Source organism: Poromitra crassiceps (genome assembly GCF_964638095.1).
Source record: "Poromitra crassiceps genome assembly, chromosome: 26".
Classification (NCBI taxonomy): Eukaryota; Metazoa; Chordata; class Actinopteri; order Beryciformes; family Melamphaidae; genus Poromitra; species Poromitra crassiceps.
Window position 1 is genome coordinate 6,506,665 of NC_139640.1, and position 21,537 is coordinate 6,528,201.

Consider the following 21,537-nt stretch of genomic DNA (forward strand, 5'->3'; position numbering starts at 1 on the left):
TTAAAACCCATTTTCTAATGAGTGAAATTTGTTAGCAGTTTGGGCAAAATGGGAGTCTTAGCTTCTCCTCACATCTCAAGTGTGGTAAGTTGAGCCTCCCCAACTTGGCCTTGGGCTGAGATTTGCATATTCAGCTCATCCACTGCAGAGCTGAAGTATGTCTGAAGTTCGGAATCCTTGGAATTATGTGACTGTTAGACGCCTGCAGGCGTGATGCCTTCATTCACACAGAGAGAATGTCACACACATTAGCCTGGCCTTAGGAAAGCATAGATCAACAAAAGATTATTTATAGCCAGTGTTGGCCAAGTTACTTTCAAAATGTAATATACTATATATTACTAGTTACTTTCATTTGAAAGTAATAAGTTACTTTACAATATTACTTTCTGTGTAGAGTAACTTGTTACTTATTACACTACTTTTGCATTACTTTGACCAAAACAACAGCAGCAGCAGAATGACATTGCCGCCCCGGAACCATCCCGAAACATAATTTCAACCGCCTTGAAGTCAGTGTAAACAATCCAAAATTCTAAATGTTATTCTTTTCCTTTGTTATTGTCATCTATAGTGGCTATTTGCATAAAAAACACAGTTTGATTAGGAAATAATTTGATCTTTTTTAAATATGTGCTTTGATTTTATCAAATGTAACTCAATTTGTAACTTGAGTTACTTGACAAAGTAACTGGTATAATATTACTGAAATCCTATAAGTAATAAGTTATATTACTGAGTTACTGCTAAAAGTAATATATTACATGTAATATGTTACTTTTGTAATGAGTTACCCCCAACACTGTTTATAGCCAACTACTGTACCCTATATTGGCACATGAGAAAAATAATGTATTTTATAAACCTGCACAGTTATTAAGAATGCATAAATGGCAACTTCTAGTAAATCCACCCTAATACATACAAAGATGACAAATAGGCTAACCCTGAAGAACGTAGGCTAAACAGTAAAAAAAAAAATCCAGTAAATCAGCTTGTTGCTGAATTATTCTCTACTATGCTCCAATAAACCAGCTTTCAAAAAGTATGCAAATGTATTTGTCAAATAAGCATTTCAATTGTCTACTTAAGAGACTATTTGAATAATCCTAAATAAAGCACCACTTAGTGACTTAAAAAGGCCACTTCCGTCTGTGTTTCGTAGATTACTAGTCCAACACTCTCCAAGTCAAATGACACGTGAGGCACAAGGGAGCTACCTGTTGCTTGTGCCTCACACAGCAAAGGACATGAGATTAGTTACCATTCAAAGTAGCTCTGTCCCCTGTGGGCTGCCATCTTGCAGTCCACGATCAGGTGTCTGCAGCTTCACTCCCCAGGTGGAGGTCTGGCTCCCCCTGCAGGTGGCCCGGGAAACGGATGGTCCCTGTGCTGATGTGTCCAGACGGCAGCATGACTCTGACCTGGTGACCCAGCTGCAGGTCCATGGGGGAGTTGGGGCCAAAGACCCGGTGAGGCCCCCCCTCGGTACACCCTCCATGCCCCCACGCTGACGGAACAGAGTTACTGTGTGAGACAGTGTGAAATACAGTGTTGGGCAAGTTCCTTCTCTCAAAAAGTAATTGAATTACTTTACAAATTACTAGTGCATAATAAAAATAAGTAGTTAATAGGGAAACTAACTTGCATTACTTTATTTTATTCTTAGATTCAATCATCTTATGAATGCATTGCAGATATATGATTTTAGTGTTGCGGTGGCACAGCTAGTGTGGGACAAGACAACTGTCAAATGTGATTTATCATTGTACCCATCGGCCTTTATCACTTCCCACCCAATTCACCCATTTTGTGTCTAAAATGCAGGAAGTAACACAGGTGTGAGCAAAACAGTAACGAGGGCCCCGGCACTGGATCACCAAATGTATTGGAAGTTGGAAACCCTCATTAAAGCTGCATTCAGTGATATTATTGTGTTAAAATAAGTGTTAAATGGCTCTATATTCTGACAGCAAATCACCGAAATAGAGTGTTTGGTCAGTAACTTGGAACTCCCAACCCCCCGCTGGCCTACTCTATCTGGCGGCGTTGGATTCGGGGTAAAAAAATACATAGGCTAGTCCTTTTAACGCATCGCGATCTGACCTTCCATTTCTCAGAAAATGTCAACATTTCCCTGATTGGATAGTGGGAGGTCGACGCCAATTTTGATCCAATCAGAGAAATGTTGACATTTTCTGGGAAACGGAAGGTCAGATCGCGATGCTTTTAAACGACGATTCTCTATCCTAGCCTATGCAGATGCCCTCCCCTCACCTCAAGAGGAGCGCCACCTTTCAATGGAGTCATATGCCAAAGTAGTTGCCATGCATGCCGTTTGCTAAATAAAGCTTGTTTAAATCCGACCAACTGGCCTCTCATGATTGAAGTGAGGTTTCCAGACCAAATTTCCAGCAGAAGGCCATATTCGCATAACCTGATCGGCCTGTGACGTCAGTCAAGTTCAAGTATGACGTCAGTTATGACGTCGTCAGTCAAGTTCAAGTATGACGTCAGTTATGACGTCGTCAGTCAAGTTCAAGTATGACGTCAGTTGGCACAACTCATACTAGTTAACTGCTGCGGTTCCGGGTGGCTTATCCGGGTGTCGTGATGTCACGCTGATTCCTCCTGATTGGAAGGTGTTCTTTCGTGATCCAAAAAAAAGCACATGAAGGCATGTGGCACTGAAAGGCACCAATCCTTTTAATTTAATTTAATTTTTAATTTTATTTTGGTAGGTGGATTCTTACCTGCTTGTTGTCTCTGCTGCCAGCTTGTGTCTTTTGTAATGTGTTGTTCCAGTGGTAAGAAATTGATTGCATTGTACGAGCATAGCTGCAGTGCAGAAACCATAGCTTGGTCAGTATTATACGTAGGCTACTACAGTAATTTACCATCAATACCAACCTGCGTCATGATGTGGTGCCTCCTCTGGTCGTTCGGGGCGCCTGTTCAGAGGGAGGGGAACTGGTTGGAATAGCGTGATCCTCCCACGTGCTATGTGCAGCGCCTGGGGACCAACTCCAGTTAATTTGATGTGAATTTATGGCTTTTTGGCACCTATATGTAACCTTTTAAGGTTGAGATAATTGTATTATCATTATATGGTCAAAATATTTCAGTAAAGCACTTGAAACACTTGGAATATTCTTGCTTGGCAAGAAGGTATCATTCTACTTGAAATGATGGTCAAATGCATTATTTTTTAGTAAAATAACATGTCACATTTTTCGGGCGGCCCGTGCATGATGTGCACCCCTTCCTATCTAAGATGCATCCCTGGTCATCTTGTTCTGGAACCGGCCCTGTTCCAACCATAAGTAACACAATGACAGAATGTACGACTATTTTGGTCATGGGTTTCATACACTTTCTGTAATAAAACATCCAAATGTGGGGATTTCCCCACTCTCCTGGCCCTGTCTTGCAGGAGGAGCCTGGTGATTGGGCCGTTAGGCTGATTGGGTACACCTGGGCCCGGTGCACTTATTGGGCTTAAAAGACCTTCTGGGCCAGGAGAGAGGGAGGGTCGTCACAAAAGTGACAATCTTATCAGATGGGGGACCCTGGTACAAAATCGTATCGAGTCCGTGGTCTAACTTGTGTGAGTTTAGGGGGCCTTGAGGTGAAAAAGTGCAGACCCACTGTACTATGCAAATCAAAAGTAATTACTGTAGTATACTGTAGTATAAAGAATACAAATGTGGATATATTGATAGTATTCTGTTACATCACCACGTGGCCATCTTGGTAGGGAAATAACAGGTGATTGTGATCAATTAACAGGTGATTAGAATCAAGTGACACAAACAGCCAATGAGCTGTGTGTATTGTAGTGCCATATTTAGTGGTGTAGTGTTGCCTGGAGAAGTGGGTAGACTGTAATTTACGCCCCCAGCCACTTTTTGATCTCTCTCTCTCTCTCTCTCTCTCTCTCTCTCTCTCACACACACACACACACACCACACACACACACACACACACACACACACACGCACGCACGCACGCACACACACACACACACACACACACACACACACACACACACACACACACACACACACACACACACACACACACTTCAGTTAGAGAGCAGCTATGGTATACTCCTCTCACCATATTACCTCTATACACACTTCAGTTAGAGCAGTTACAATAGACTCCTCTCCCCATATTACCTCTATACACACTTCAGTTAGAGCAGTTACAATAGACCCCTCTCCCCAATACCTATTTACACACCAGTTAGAGCAGCAATGAGGCCATTTACACCTGGCGTTAACATGCGTTTTCTGTGATCAGATTGCAATCAGATTGTGTTTTATCACTTGAAATGCCAGGTGTAAACACCCCCAAAACGCATTGAAGAAGGATTGCAATCTGATCGGCCAAACCACCTCCGGAGGTGGTCAGGGATGCATTGTGTACACATTGAACACAAGTGTAAATGCAATGTGTCCTCTCAATCTGGATACAGCAACTGTATGCGGATTGAGAGGACAACCATTTCTGCAATCAGATTGCAGAAAATGCATGTTAACGCCAGGTGTAAATGGAATCAGGCTGAAGTGATAAAATACAATCTGATTGCAATCTGATGGCAGAAAACGCATGTTAACGCCAGGTGTAAATGGCCTCTATGGTATACTCCTCTCACCATATTACTTATTTACACACTTCAGTTAGGTGACAACGCTGGGGGTCCGTATGGAAACAGTGTTACTCGAAATGGTTAAAAGTTAAATCAATTTGGTCATTCAGTGGCGTTTTACTGCCATATAAAGTAACTATTATTAGCCGCTAGCATTAGCCACAGTAGCCGACTACCCACAATGCATTACGTTATCCAGCACCCGAACGACACGGCTGTAGAGCAGAATGGCTCTGCTGTAAAATCCTCATAGATGTTTTTTTTTGTCAAGTTAAAACAGTCTATTACACCGGAAGCGGAAGAAGCACCCATCAGGCATCATCATGGCAGCTAGAAATAAGGTGGATACTTTTCATGGTTGTCTGTGTCTAGTTTGTTATGGTCCAAACCCCTAGACTGGGTCATAACAGTGACATCATGGGAATACTATGGATAGTATACTAACAATAGGATACAGGATTCCCAGACATAATGCTATAAATCAACATAGGTGTTGAGTATCGATTATTACAAACATTAGCCACAAGAGGGCAGTGACACTTCATTCCCAGTGATACATTATACACTACTCTTTAAAAAAAAACATCATACAAAAAAGGCCTCTGAAGTTTCAGTACCATTTCAGTTCCTTTGTGGTGAAATAGTGGAAGTTGATCTCCTATTGTAGTCAGCTCATGAGAGAGTGCTAATGTGAATTACCTATAGGAGCTGGTTGGGCATCTTGGGTGTCAGTAGCAGACAGAATGTGAGTTTGAGTGTTGCTCAAAAATAAGGTATCCACCATTTTAAGAAACACAGCACTGACAAAGGGATTAATAACATACCAACTCAACTCATAGATACCGTACTCCTTGGTTGATGAAATTATGCTCATGTGAATCCTCTAGCCTATATTTTACTGATCCTGAATAACAAACATTAGGTTAGAATGTTTTCTTTCAAAAATAGATCTCAAAGTAGAGACACATTTTTGAAAGAAATAATGTGCACATTGAACTTTCTTTTTTTATATTTTAATTTAAAAGTTTTATAGAACAATATAGAACAATATACAAGACAAACAGGCTCAGACACAGGAAATGAAAAGAAAAAACACAAACACGTTAAAGTGTCCATGGTTTTTACAAGAGACGTGTATAGGATGGGATCACGGTGGCTCAGTGGTTAGTACTGTTGCCTCACAGCAAGAAGGTCCCGGGGTTCGAACCCCGGTTCGTCCCAGGTCCTTTCTGTGTGGAGTTTGCATGTTCTCCCAAATGCAGAGGATGAATTTCCCCATGGAATGCAGAGGATGAATTTCCCCATGGGGATAAATAAAGGATAACTTAACTTAACTTAAACTTGTCATTCTTGACCTCGTCAAAGTAGGCCAAAAACGGGTCCCAGATAGTAGAGAACCTTTTAAGTGAGTTGGTTCTCAGGGACCTGAGTCTCTCCATCTGTACAACAGAGATCATGTCCATCAGCCACACCTGAAAACAAGGTGAAGAGGAGGACTTCCATTCCTTCAAAATGAGTTTTTTGCCGACAGTTGTCCCCAGTGTCGGAGATTGTTGTGCACATTGAACTTTTAAACTGATTTACATTGTGTGTATAATATATTAATGATGGAAAATATTGCTCAGGAATTTCTGAGACACACGTGATTGCGGAGTAGGTTCATCTCATCTAATGTACAACCATATTACCTTAGTTAATGCTTATCTCTCATAGATAACAGTTGGGAGTAGGATTACTTACCACAGACATTTTATTCAACCGTACTTGAACGCACATCTCACATTTAAGAATGAAAGTGTGAACTGCTGCACATTTTTTCCCCAGTTGGTTATCCTTGCAAGACGCTTTGGTCTTGAACATAGAAGTCTTGAAGTAAAGCTGGGCATTCAAGTGAAATATGACCCAGCAGGCAACATCTGCATGGTTAATTGTTGTGTGTGAATATTTATTAATATATTTTTATATATTTTTATTTTATTTATATATATTTTTTAATATTGTGTATTAGGCCCTAGGTCTGGTGTCTGCATTCAGGGAGACAGACAGACAGACAACACTAAACCTCATCACACACACACACACACACACACACACACACACACACACACACACACACACACACACACACACACACACACACACACACACACACACACACACACACACACACACACACACAGTTATATTACAACCGCATAGCTGGCTAGGTCATAGTCAAATTCATCGTTGTCTAGGAGGACATTTTGCATTATTTAATTTTGATGGGAAAAAAAAGGATCTGTGACATTTGAAGCGTGAGATCAGTGGCCTGTATCACAAAGCTGGATTTCAGCTTAGCGAGGTAACTTCAGGGTTAACCCTATCCACCTTATTTTTGGTGGCCATTTTTGCCTGATCTGCTGATGGGTGCTTCTTCCGGTGTGATCCTCCCAGCCTTGTTGCTGACAGCTTGACACCCGTCTGGGCGAACGGAGCAAATCACTAATCAGGTCCAGCTTGGCAAAAATCTCGCCGATAAATATCCCTTTAAGAGCGCAGTGATAATCGTGGCTAATATTAGCCGCTAGTTAGTTATGTTACATGGCAGTAAAACGCCACTGAATGAACAAATTGATATAACTTTTAACCATTTCGGGCACAACCGTTTCCATACGGACTGATCAGCATTGGTTAGTTGTTTATAACGTGGTTGGCTATATTTCTAACGTTCTATCTATCTCTGCACACTGAGAATACTGGGAGGCGGGCCATAGCATCTCTGTCGATGATTTGATTCGACAGTTCTGGGCACTGGCGTTGGCGTTGGCCAATCCTGGCGTGTTCCACCCCCAAATCGATTGTCTTCTGGTGCAAAGCGAGTGGCTTCTAGGACGAACAGGCTCTCTGAGCCTCGCACCACTAACGTTATTTTAGAGCAGCGCAGTAAATACAATATTCCTGGAACGCGAGTTTAACTTAACAGTTACATGTCCTCTGCATTCTACATAAAATTAAGATATTACGGGTTGTTTTATTTGGTATATTACATACTTATTGGCCAAGTTATGTTCAATTCAGCCAGGGTACAAGGGACTGAGTGTAGGTGGCCATCTTTTCAAATCAAGTAGAATACATTAGGAAATGGCAAGCTGCAACAATGAGTCACGTTAAACCGGACCTTGTACGCACAATTATTTTTTACAGTGGGGCATTCAAAAATAAGGTGGATAGGTTTTCAGTCTCACGAAGGTGGTTTACTTTTTATCGGGGTACGTTGTCATGGTAACTTGTGCTGAACAGCTAACCTGGTCCAGAGCGAGTTATGTTCGAGATTGAGATCGCTGGGCCGCCTCCTGACCAATCAATTCTCTTGGAAAATGGCCTGCACATACCCAGACGATCCCCATTGATATCGGCGCGCAAATTATTAGAGGAGCTCTCTCACATTTCGAGTCGCAGTCGGGCACTTACAGTGCCCCAGACTGTGTGTGTATTGTGCTGCGGTTCTTTGACACAGGTAAGTGATTGTACAGATGTTTTTTTCTTTATCTGTAATCATGCTTATGGTGTCGCATAATCCAATATGGAATGAGAGAGGACAAGAACATGAAAATGCAAATTATTAATTTGTTAGTTTTAGTTACCGTAATTTATTAATTCATTCATAGGTACATTTATGTATGCTGTTGGCGACGCTGAAAACCTCAGCAAACACACATGCCGCCGCACGGGCGCCGGAAGCAGGGGGACATGGGAACATTTTGTCCCCCTAAAAATTTGGTCCCCCTGGAAAAAATAAAAAAATAAAAAAATATTTTTTTTTTTTTTTTTTTTTTCCTGTTTTCACTTTGCTGCCCTTTTCTTCAGACTAAACTACAAAGTAGCCTAAAGTCATGTTTTGTGATCTATGTCCAAATGAAGACTTGTTTCCTTGCTCCATTCAGTATCATGCGTCTCTGTGCAGATGCTACCGGGTATATAACAGTTTCCCCTCAGCTCCTCTGCACTTCTACAAGTGTGACTTTTTTATACGTTTTTTTTTCTTGGCTGGGTGCTGTGGCTGACCCACCCATCTCATCAGCTGTTTCAACAGGAAACACTGTGTGTGTGTGTGTGTGTGTGTGTGTGTGTGTGTGTGTGTGTGTGTGTGTGTGTGTGTGTGTGTGTGTGTGTGTGTGTGTGTGTGCGTGCGAGTGTGCGTGCGTGCGTGCGAGTGTGTGTGTGTGCGTGCGTGCGAGTGTGTCGTGTGACATAAAATAAACCAGAGGTACCACAAAACTGTTGCCTGCATGGGCCCAGACCTTGGCTCCGCCCACTCCACCGACTTGACTTTAGTCTGCTTCTGGTTCTGGCTCTTCCATAGAAGAGGGAGAAGGAGTGTCACTGACAATTCAGTCTGACATCATCATCAGGCTACAAAATTCAATCTAAGAATCAGTGGGAGGAGCTTTGACAGGTCATGATCTGATCTGGGTGAGCTAGACTAGAACAATACATAACAATCATGGTGCCTTATTTTTTTAAACAATATGTTTTATTGTTTTCAGTTGGCAAATGATTGGGACAATTACAATATAATATATTATTTTACAAACAGGTGTATATACCCACTCCCAGCTCCCTGCCACCCCTCACCCAAACAAACACATTTGACAAATGATAAATTATTTAGGCAAATGATTTAAAAAAATATCCAGTTTGGTTATATTACTGGAAGGCTATCAACAGTATCACCTCCAGTATTAAAGCATTGTTATAAAAGTTCTCTGATTGGGTGTAGCTTTTTTGTAGCCTTGGTTTTTATTAATGCTCATTAGTTTTTGAGTGTAAAGGACCAATAAGCTGTGAGCAGACTGATCAGCCTTTTCAGGATCCAATATGGTGGCGCACAGGAAGTAGACAAGAAATAGACAGTTGTGTTCCTGAAAAACGTTTAATCTCTCAATCTATACAGAATAAATTGGCAGTTTTATTCATATAGCATTTCTCTTCTTGTTCTCTCTTAAAAGCAGAGTACGCAGTGTACTTTATCATAAGGCAAAAAAGAAAGAATTATACAATATACTAGAAAGAGGAGCTGGTAAATCTACACTTCTACTGTTGAACAAATACTGATCCATTCTTGTTCTGAAGCTATGATGAAAAATAGATGACAAAGTGCTTCACAAACAATAAAACACACAATCCCTTAAAAGGATCATTTCAGGTTCTCTCTGTGAATGACAATGACAATCTTGGTGTGAGGTGTGAAGTCACAATCTGTTTTCATTTGATATACACATCATGTTAGAAGTCTATCACTTTTTCACAGACCCAGTACCGCACTGAGTCACACCGGCCATCGCTCCAGCTGTTTAGTCTTGCATAATCATAAATGTAAGCACACTCATAGTGTCTGGTATCTCCACTGGGCTCGCCTGCTCTCCAGAACCTGTTGAAAAAAGAAGATGTATAGTCAAATGCACAATGCCCTTTCAGGCCAACTTGTCCAGTGGTGGAAATGGCCAGGTTTTACTGTGGGAACCTTAGGCAGGGTGGGGCCCCCAACCGCTGTCCAGAACCCCCCCAACCCCCACCCCCCCAACCCCCACCCCCCTTACCCCCCGACCACCCCCCCCAGCAGAGCTGAATGTCTATAGACATTTCTTTCTTATTGATTTTACTCATCATTACATTAGAGCGATATACAAATCTCTTATAAAAGTTACTTAAATAAGATTGCAGAGATCTACACTATTGATTATTTCCCCTTGATTTTATTCATGACAGACTTGATGACACATTGATATTGACGCTGCTTATTCAGCTTCCAAATACATGTTCTGCTACTATTCTCTGCTCCTTTCATGCTGCCCTCTCTCCACTGCTCTGCTCTCCACTGCTCTGCTCTCCACTGCTCTGCTCTCCACTGCTCTGCTCTGCTCTCCCCTGCTCTCCACTGCACTGCTCTGCTCTGCTCTCCACTGCTCTGCTCTCCACTGCACTGCTCTGCTCTGCTCTCCACTGCTCTGCTCTCCACTGCACTGCTCTGCTCTGCTCTCCTCTGCTCTGCTCTCCACTGCTCTGCTCTCCACTGATCTGCTCTGCTCTGCTCTGCTCTCCTCTGCTCTGCTCTGCTCTGCTCTCCACTGCTCTGCTCTGCTCTCCACTGCTCTGCTCTCCACTGCTCTGCTCTGCTCTCCACTGCTCTGCTCTCCACTGCTCTGCTCTCCACTGCTCTGCTCTGCTCTCCACTGCTCTTCTCTCCACTGCTCTGATCTCCACTGCTCTGCTCTCCACTGCTCTGCTCTGCTCTCCACTGCTCTGCTCTCCACTGCTCTGCTCTCCACTGCTCTGCTCTGCTCTGCTCTGCTCTCCACTGCTCTGCTCTCCACTGCTCTGCTCTCCACTGCATTGCAATCATTTTCTAAGGGGAATCTGGGAGGAGTGTCATTCCCCCGCCTGTTCTCATCGTTTCATCTCCAGGTTTACTCTGATGGGAACTCCGTTCCCTCCAGGCGTTCCCCTCATTTCCACCACTGCTGGTAAATGGGACTGAAGAATGGATGTCTTACGCTGTGCTGCTCAGAAGTGAACCATCCACCCATTTCCAGATTCCCTCCTCATCCCTGCCACTCAAACCAATCCAGGTGTTCTTCTTCAAGGAATTGATGAAATTCTGTTGAATTATTTAAAAGACAAATGACATCAACACACACTTGTGAAGCACTCAAACAGTTTGGAATGTGAGACAGTTCGAACCCAATTAAATGAGCAGCAAAGAGATTTTTACAACTGTTTGCCTTTACCTGTTCTTCTTGGCTGTTTATGATGACCAGGTGTGCTCCTCTCTGTAGACAGTCCTGCCTGCTGTCATCCCAGCTCTTATAATCAGTAGAAATGTAATAGAAACTGCTGTTGAATGATCTACATCCTCCATCTTCACAGAAACGGTCTGCAAGAGGAGAGGATTTTAAGAGCACTAAATAAAAGCACAATGCATATAATGTATAGTACATGCACGCTCATGTTAATGCACAGAGACAGACAGACAGACAGACAGACAGACAGACAGACAGACAGACAGACAGACAGACAGACAGACAGACAGACAGACATAATACTCAACTGAGCTCAAACAAAGTCTTTCTGTTTTCAGCCCAGGTCTTGTTGAGGGTCTGCAGTTTGCTTTTGTCCTCAAAGGATGTGAAGTTAGGCTCTTTTAAGATGACCACGCCTATGAGGGCAGCCAGTAGGAGAAGACACATGAGCAGCAGACACACTGTAGTTGCCCTGTGGTGCTTCATCACTGGCTGGATAGCATCACCTGTAAGAACAAGACAGGGTTAGGTTTTATACGACCACCAGAGGGACTATTACACAGCTGCTGAACTTTGCTGTATGTGATTAGATTAGATCCCCCCAACATTTAAAAAGAAAAAGAAAGATAAAGAATAAAGTATAAGCAAGAAAATAAATATCAATCAATATATAAAAGGGGGCAGTGTGCAATGTTCAGTGGTGTAATGTAACAAAGTATAAATACTTAAGTATTTTTTCTGAGTATCTGTACTTTACTTGAGTATTTATATTTCTGTCAACTTTCACTTTTACTCCACTACATTTCCCAAATAAAATGGATACTTTTACTCCACTACATTTCCCCCAAGCATCTTAGTTACAAAGTAAAATCAGAAGAAATTGCGTAGCCTGCAAGCAATCAGGTTTGGCAAATCAGTGCTCCTAGTTTGCAAGTTACGTTAATCACGATCCACACGCCATTCCATTTGGTGGCTGTAATGCAACATAACGTTGTTTGCCAGCGGCTATAAAAGTCAAGAAGAAGAAATAGACTTCCACTCAAGCCCAGGCATGTCTTTTGCTTCATTTTTTTTAGCAGCATTTACTTGTACTTTTTACTTTCAATACATACATTTAATATCAGAAAATTACTTTTGATACTTAAGTACAGAAAATATCAAGTACTTTAAGACTTTTACTCAAGTAATATTCTAATGAGTGACTTTGACTTTTACCAAAGTCTTTTTCTGGGAAGATATAGTATGGTTTTTGAGTACTTTATACTGACAAATTTTGTGTCCCGGTTGTCCCGGAAGTGATGTCGCGCACATGCACGCACGCACGCACACACGCACGCAAACACACACACACACACACACACACACACACACACACACACACACACACACACACACACACACACACACACACACACACACACACACACACACACACACACACACACACACACACACACACACACACACACACACACACACAGTTTTATACGACCACCAGAGGGACTATTACACAGCTACTGAACTTTGCTGTTCATTGCATGACTTGTGATTTTGTGGTTTTGCTGTCTGTGATTAGATTAGATGCTCCCCCCCGAACATGTAAAGAAGAAAAAAAGATAAAGAATAAAAGAAATATAAGCAAAAAAAGAAATAAAAGAAATGCCAAACAATAATAGACAATGGAATTGACAGCAAGCATCAGCAAATTCTCAATCAATATAAATGAACATTTCATGTCCAAAAAAGGAGTAGGAAGAAGTGAATACTTATCAAGTCCTACCCCTTGTTTTTAATATCTGTAAGCTTAATATTAATGTAATATTATATAGTGTGTTTGTGTGCATGTGCATGCGTGTGTGTGTGTTATGCTACTCACCTAGTTGCTGATCTGGTGTGTTCTTCGTATTTGATCTGGGGTCACTACCCAAATAGGTGTCTGCACTTTCATAGATGTCCACTATCCTCTCCTCCACGTCGTTGTTCACTCCAGCTGTGATTAAGGCCCTCTCTCTTTGACACTCCTCTGTTTCCACTATATCTTCGTTGTCGTAGATGTGAAGGCAGTCAGACATCTCCATCTTCTGTCTCAATCATCAGCTACTTGATATCAGGACCTGTTTTCACTTTGCTGCTCATTTCTTCAGACTAAACTACAAAGTAGCCTAAGTCATATTTTGTGATCTATGTCCAAATGAAGACTTGTTTCCCTGATCCATTCAGTATCATGCGTCTCTGTACAGATGCTACTGGGTATATAACAGTTTCCCCTCAGTTCCTCTGCACTTGTAGAAAGTGTGACTTTTGATTTCCTTGACTGTGTTTTGTGGTGACCTGATCACTCAGCTCATAGGCTGTTTCAACAGGAAAGACTCATTGTGGCAGATGGGTAAAGCTAACATAGGCTATCTTTAGCAGCCGTGACAGCGATGGCTGCTATTGTTTTCACTTTGTGAGTCTGTGTGTGTGTGTGTGTGTGTGTGTGTGTGTCTGTGTGCGTGTGCGTGTGCGTGTGTGTAGGTGTGTGTGTGTGTGTGTGTGTGTGTGTGTGTGTGCACATGCGTGTGTGCATGTGTGTGTGTTTGTGTGTGTGTGTGTGTGTGTGTGTGTGTGTAAGGAAGTTTGTGTGCTTGCCTTGTGTGAAGTGTGAAGTTGCTGGATCTTAGGTAAGGGCTCACGGGCAGTGATCGATTAGAACGAGATGTCTTTCAGCTGATTTATTTGGAATATCAGGCAGAAGCAGTATACAGAGTGGCATACAGATTGCAGAAAGGGAACAGGACAATACATATCATAGCAGAACAACACCTTTATAATCCCCCCACATTCGAGGTATGACATCGTTGGTGATGTCACAACGTCCGGGGAGGTATGACATCATCGATGACCTCACAAAGTCACGTCTGCCATCACGGTCAGCCTAGACCGTCTGATATCGCTGATGACCTCACAGGGGAAACTCTGACATCACCGATGACCTCACGAGGTGAACTCTGACATCATCCTCGATGATGTCACGGCGGTGACATCATCATTGCGTCGTTGGCGCCTTGGTTCGTGGGCGTCAATTGCCCCAAGAACAGGCCTGATGGTGGGCCATTATGGAGCATTTTCTACAGCCGCCCTCAGATTCCTGTGGGGAATCTGTATTCTTCCAGAAATGGCAGAAATGGCCCTCCAGTCCCCCCGGGTATAGGCAGGGCTCGGTTGATTAGTCTGGCAGTGAGGGGGGCTGAATACGCTTGGCCACCGGCCAGGTGTAGGTACGGGTCTACACTGTTGTCCAGTCCAGGGGAAAGTTTGGTGACTGTCCCCATCGGCCAAAGTGTGCGCAGGAGCTGGGGGTCTACCCAGCAACTGCTGAAGTGAGGGGCCTCTGGTGGCTTGAGTTTCCAGTTGAGGAAACTCAGCGGCGTGAGGTCAGCAAGGAAGCAGTTGTGCTGCACTCGTTGGAGGGAAGCCTCGGCCTTACTATAGTCCTCGGCCCGTTGTGCCTCGTTGGCCGCCCCGTGAAACGCCGGTGTGGGATCCTCGATGAGGGCACCGAAGGTCGTACACTCCTCCGGCATGGGGGGAGCCAACCTGAGGCCACAGGAACTTCCTTCCTCAACTCCTCGCTCTGATCCGAGGTTGTGTGGAGTTGGGGTGTCTCTGGCCAGAGATCTGGGCTGAGAAGAAGGAAGGGGGGTCCGCAACCCCAACGGCTGGTGGTGAGGACGGGAAGGGGCCTTCCCCGCGTAATGTCGACCGCAACAGCTACCTGCAGTGGCGGTAGCTCGTCCTCCCACTCTTCCCAGGCCTGCAGCAGTGTCTCGGGTAGGACTGGGTCATCCCAGTCCCGTCTCCTTTTCCATAGGTGCTGTATGAGCAGGGCAAGATGGATCAGTAGAATGGGATGATTGTTTTCTTGTAGAGAAAGTTGATCTGAAAAATACAATGGAGGCTAATATGAAACAGGATTTTTACTCTGTTAATCAATATTTAAATGTTTGCATTTCTGAAGGGGAAGTCAAAAGTGCAATTGGTAGACTCAAACTGAGGAAAGCAATGGGTGTTGATAACTTGTCAAATGAATTATTGAAACTACCCTGTTTATTTCAAACTTTATGTAATCTTTTTTCTATTTGTTTTGAGTATGGCTCTGTCCCCTCAGTTTGGTGTAAATCCATTATAAAACCAATCCCTAAGTCAAAAAATAATGATCCTAGAGTTCCTTTGAACTATAGGGGGATAAGTCTCCTTAGTTGTGTTTATAAAATTTACTCCAGTATTCTCAATGAGCGATTATCTTGTTATTTGGAAACATTTGGTCTGTTGGCTGATGAACAAAATGGCTTCCGAAAGAAAAGGGCATGTATTGATCATATATATTCTTTATCTACTATAGTTAATGCTAGAATACAAGAAGGGAGACCTATTTTTAGTTGTTTTATTGATTTTCAAAAAGCCTTTGATTGTATTAACCATGATCTTCTCAGTTTTAAGTTACTGAAATCCGGTATAGATGGTAAATTTTATAGTGCCTTAAAAGCCCTTTATCGGACCCCAGTGGCCTGTGTGCAGGTCAATCAGTATAGAACAGGCTGGTTTCCAACTCCATCTGGTGTCAAACAGGGGGATGTACTCTCTCCCACGCTGTTTGCCGTCTATATAAACGATCTTGTTTTAGAAATTAAGCAAGCAGCTATTGGGGTTAGATTGGGTGACCTTACGGTTGGCTCTCTTCTATACGCAGACGATATAGTCCTCCTTGCCGAGTCTGAAAATGATCTTCAAAGTTTATTAAATGTTGTGTGTAATTGGTGTGGGAGATGGAGGTTGAGGATCAACAAGGAAAAAACTCAGGTTATGCATTTTAGGAAGAAGGGACATTTACTTTCTGAGTTTGCTTTTTGTTTTGGTTCCGCTCCTTTATTCTACACTGAGCATTACAAATACCTAGGACTCACACTAGATGACCACCTTACCTTTGAAGAAGGGGTAAAAGTTCTGTCGGACTCTGCAGGTAGGGCTTTGGGAGCGATCCTTAATAAGGTTAAATTATGTAGAGACCTTGGTTATAAAACCTACACTCAATTATTTAATTCTTGTGTTTGTCCCATTTTAGATTATGGTGCAGGGGTTTGGGGTTACTGTAAGCAAATAAAATGTGACACAGTTCAGTACAGAGCTATGCGCTGTTTTCTGGGTGTGCATAAAATGGCCCCTAAACTTGCAGTATGTGGTGACATGGGATGGGAGCCATGTGAAGTGCGACATAGGGGTGACATGGTACGACTGTGGAATAGATTTATTAATATGCCCGATAACAGACTTACTAAACAAATTTTTCTCTGGGATCTTTCAAATAATTACTCTTGGTCAAATGCGCTTGAAAAGATATTTGATATGTCAGGTCTTCAATATATATATAGAAATAAATTATCTTGTTCTGTTAGTCAAATTAAAACAATATTATTTGAAAATTATAAACAGAAATGGTCAGTAGAAGTTCTGTGTAAACCAAAACTGAGAACGTATAGTCTGATTAAACACATTTATCACCCAGAGCACTATGTCACCCTTAACCTGAGCAGAGCTCAGAGGTCAGTTTGTGCCCAGCTGAGATGTGGTATCCTGCCTCTGGCTCTGGAAACCGGGTGCTTCCACTCAATTCCTGAGGAGGACAGAAAATGTCACCTGTGTGATCTGGGAGAGGTTGAAAATGAAATGCACTTTATGTTCTACTGTCCGTTATATCACAATCTTAGACATAGGCTTTTCTGTAAAATTTATTTTGATGAAGGTCCTGATCTGTTTTCTATGTCTGATGATTGTAGACTTCAGTACTTGTTTACTGAAAAAGTGTTCCAGGTTGCTCAGTTTGTGTTAAATGCCTACCAACAGCGTAGGATGGTACTTTATGTTTGAGGTATAATCTTTTCTTTCATTGTCTGACATGTTTGGAGATGTATCATATTCTGTTCTTTCATTAAATTTTTCTTGCTCCTGTATGTTTTGAAACTAGTGTCTTGTAAGCCCATGTGGGCTGGGCACCTTAAGGTGTATGACACTTTGAAAAATAAATAACTAACTAACTAACTAACTAACTCCTCCCGAACTGATGGAGGGGCAGATTCTTCAGGCAGAATTCCTGCTGCAGGGCGGTGATGGGGTAAGTTTGCTCGCCTAGACCAAGGTTCGGTTCCGTAAAGGCTCTCTTGGTGCGATAGGTCTGCTCTGGGCAAATTGCCGGCGAGACGATGAGGGAGACGGCCGCCCTGTGAAGCATCTGGGGCTCCTGCCTCACCGTCCGCAAAGGCATGTCCTCTGGCTGGCCTGTAAGGCCCAGCTGCTGTGCTGCTGAGTGTAGGAGCACGCTCCACTCTGAGCCGTCGTCCATTATGGCGTATGTGTCCAGCCTCTGGCCCCCAGAGGGAGCCGGGTGGCCTCTTCTTTCTGGGGGAACGGGCTTGGTGCCCGTTCTTGGCTTCCTCTGCTCTGACTTCTTGGCATCCCTAGAGGCCTTGGCTGGAGTTGTCTCCATGAGCCCGGGCAGGGCCAGGAGGTGAATTCTGGGAATAGGTAATCGTGATGGCTGGTCCCACCCTCTGGGGGGGTCCCAGCTGTCGTGTCCGGCTATCCTGTGGGGATGGTTGACGCCGGCCAGCTGACTGTGCCCCGTGCTGTTGGTCCCAACGTTCGCCATGCCTACCTGAGTGTGGTGTATCCCAGTGGCGGGCTCGGCCGCCCCGTTGCACTCTATTGCATGCTCAGGGTCGGCGGACGTGTCCTGGGTGCGGGTGTTGGTGGCGTTGGCAATGGCCATTGCCCTTGTCTGGGCAGTGGAACAGGGGGTTTCCTAGTTTGGGTCGTTGGATCTGGAGCCGCCGTGCTGACCTGACCCTGGTCGTGGGAGGTGGGGGGCCCGGGTGGAGCTGCCGGGCCCCCGGCAAGCGGACGGGCGCGAAGCCGGGCCGCTACGTGCTTCTGCTCGGCTTGCAGACGGGCACGAACCCGGGCCTTGTCCAGCTCCAGCTCAGCTTGCCGCAGGCGTCGGCTTCCATCCAGGCGGCGGGTGATCCGCTCTCTAGCTTGGAGGGCCTCCGCCTGGATTATACTATAGCCCTCTACCCTATAGCCCTCTACCCTATAGCATCCTATAGCCCTCTACCCTATAGCATCCTATAGCCCTCTACCCTATAGCATCCTATAGCCCTCTACCCTATAGCATCCTATAGCCCTCTACCCTATAGCCCTCTACCCTATAGCATCCTATAGCCCTCTACCCTATAGCATCCTATAGCCCTCTACCCTATAGCCCTCTACCCTATAGCATCCTATAGCCCTCTACCCTATAGCCCTCTACCCTATAGCATCCTATAGCCCTCTACCCTATAGCCCTCTACCCATAGCACCCTATAGCCATCTACCCTATAGCCCTCTACCCTATAGCATCCTATAGCCCTCTACCCATAGAACCCTATAGCCCTCTACCCTAGCACCCTATAGCCCTCTACCCTATAGCATCCTATAGCCCTCTACCCTATAGCCCTCTACCCTATAGCATCTCTATAGCCCTCTACCCTATAGCATCCTATAGCCCTCTACCCTATAGCATCTCTATAGCCCTCTACCCTATAGCATCTCTATAGCCCTCTACCCTATAGCATCTCTATAGCCCTCTACCCTATAGCATCTCTATAGCCCTCTACCCTATAGCCCTCTACCCCTCTACCCTATAGCATCTCTATAGCCCTCTACCCTATAGCCCTCTACCCATAGCATCTCTATAGCCCTCTACCCTATAGCCCTCTACCCATAGCATCCTATAGCCCTCTACCCTATAGCCCTCTACCCATAGCATCCTATAGCCCTCTACCCTATAGCCCTCTACCCATAGCATCCTATAGCCCTCTACCCTATAGCCCTCTACCCATAGCATCCTATAGCCCTCTACCCTATAGCCCTCTACCCATAGCATCCTATAGCCCTCTACCCTATAGCCCTCTACCCATAGCATCCTATAGCCCTCTACCCTATAGCCCTCTACCCATAGCATCCTATAGCCCTCTACCCTATAGCCCTCTACCCATAGCATCCTATAGCCCTCTACCCTATAGCCCTCTACCCTATAGCCCTCTACCCTATAGCATCCTATAGCCCTCTACCCTATATCCCTCTACCCATAGCATCCTATAGCCCTCTACCCATAGCATCCTATAGCCCTCTACCCTATAGCATCTCTATAGCCCTCTACCCTATAGCCCTCTACCCTATAGCCCTCTACCCTATAGCATCCTATAGCCCTCTACCCTATAGCCCTCTACCCTATAGCCCTCTACCCTATAGCCCTCTACCCTATAGCATCCTATAGCCCTCTACCCTATAGCCCTCTACCCATAGCACCCTATAGCCCTCTACCCTAGCACCCCTAGCCACTAATCCTACCCACCCATCAAATCCCGGCTCTCAGTCACCTTCCTATTCCTAGCTAAGGCCCTTCAACCACTAAACGTCCATGACTGACTGAATGACTGACTGACTGACTGACTGAGTGACTGAGTGAGTCGGTGAGTCAGTGAGTGACTGACTGTCCTGACTTTTCCATCTTAAAAGTAAATGCTGATTGTAGTCTTATGTCATCATAGTACTATCACGGCACACATGCCACCATTAGGGAATCGGACAGTGCCTCAGTATTTGATTCCAGATTCAAGATCATATTTTTAGTACAGTTTACAATCTACTTTAACCCCCACTTTACCAGTTATTATTTTCCCTTATTCCCTGCAGTTGTTTTAATCTCTATGCTATAGGTGTGTCCTTTGTTATTTGTGACAATTTTGTTTGTTAAAATGAATTTAGAAATTTGATTTGACCTAACATGATTTTGCCACATTTCAGTCACCCTTTTATTTTACAGGTCCCGCACGCGTAGCACGCGAGATCCCAGATACCCTCTCCACCCCTCCAGTGATGTCACTCGAGCAATAGTGGTTTTTGGTTACACTCGTGCAATTGTGACATCACTGATGATGTCATAAACATTGTGACATCATTGTGATGTCATCAGTGAGTGATGTCATCAGTGATGCAAAGTTGGGCAATTGTGCGCTGCGCATGCCAATAGCTACGAAGTGACACCAACTACATGTGACTGACATGGTTATCCTCTCAAACTCCACTACAAAGCTCTGAACGAATCCACCACTGGGTTTTAGCAATCTGTCCGCACCTTTGACGTGAGGTCTGGTACCATGTAAATGAACTACAGTTGAATAGATTCATTTTAATTTACAGGTCAGGTACCATGTAACTACATATAAACTACAGGCTGCTGTGTGTTTCACAAGTCACTCTCAACGTCTCTCTGTGTCTCATCCTGTGTGTCATTCTATTCACATTTCCTCATACGTGTCATTTATGCTGGGGACATGTTTGCCTTTTGTTATTTTGTCATTTGTTGGAAAAAACCATCTGAAAAATATCTTGCACCAATGTTAACTATGTTAACTGACAAATGAGAACACTTTGAGATTGTAGTTTATTTGCACAATAAGAAAACACAATACAATGCAAACAGAAGAAACAAATGTGCATTGTACCGTAAATAAAAAAGTTATTCCTTCTGTTGTTTGATTGACCCTGTGGCAGTCTAGGCCGATCCTCCCATTAGTTTGAGTTTGAGTTTGAGTTTTGAGTTTAACTTTATTGTCCCATAGGGAAATTTGTCTTAGGCATTTGTACAGCACCAATAGAGCGTGACAAGCGTAACAGACAGTACAGTACAGCTGAGGACAAACAGCACGTAGACACGAGGACAACATAGTCAGACATGATGCAGCCAGAGCTACGAGTTAACAACTCTACCTAACCACGTATTGCACTTCAATATTGCACTTCAAATATTACACAATCCCAAAACCGCATTTCAAACCAATACCATCATAAAACCATGGTTCCATAAACAAGAAAAACATTAAAACCACTGACTATAAAGGATAAAAAGTAAAAAGATAAAATGAATATAAAACTAACTAAGGCAAGATAAATATAAATATCACATGACCAGACAGGCTGCAGGGACAGCCAAGCTCAAAGTGAGCTACCATGTTTACCACACCA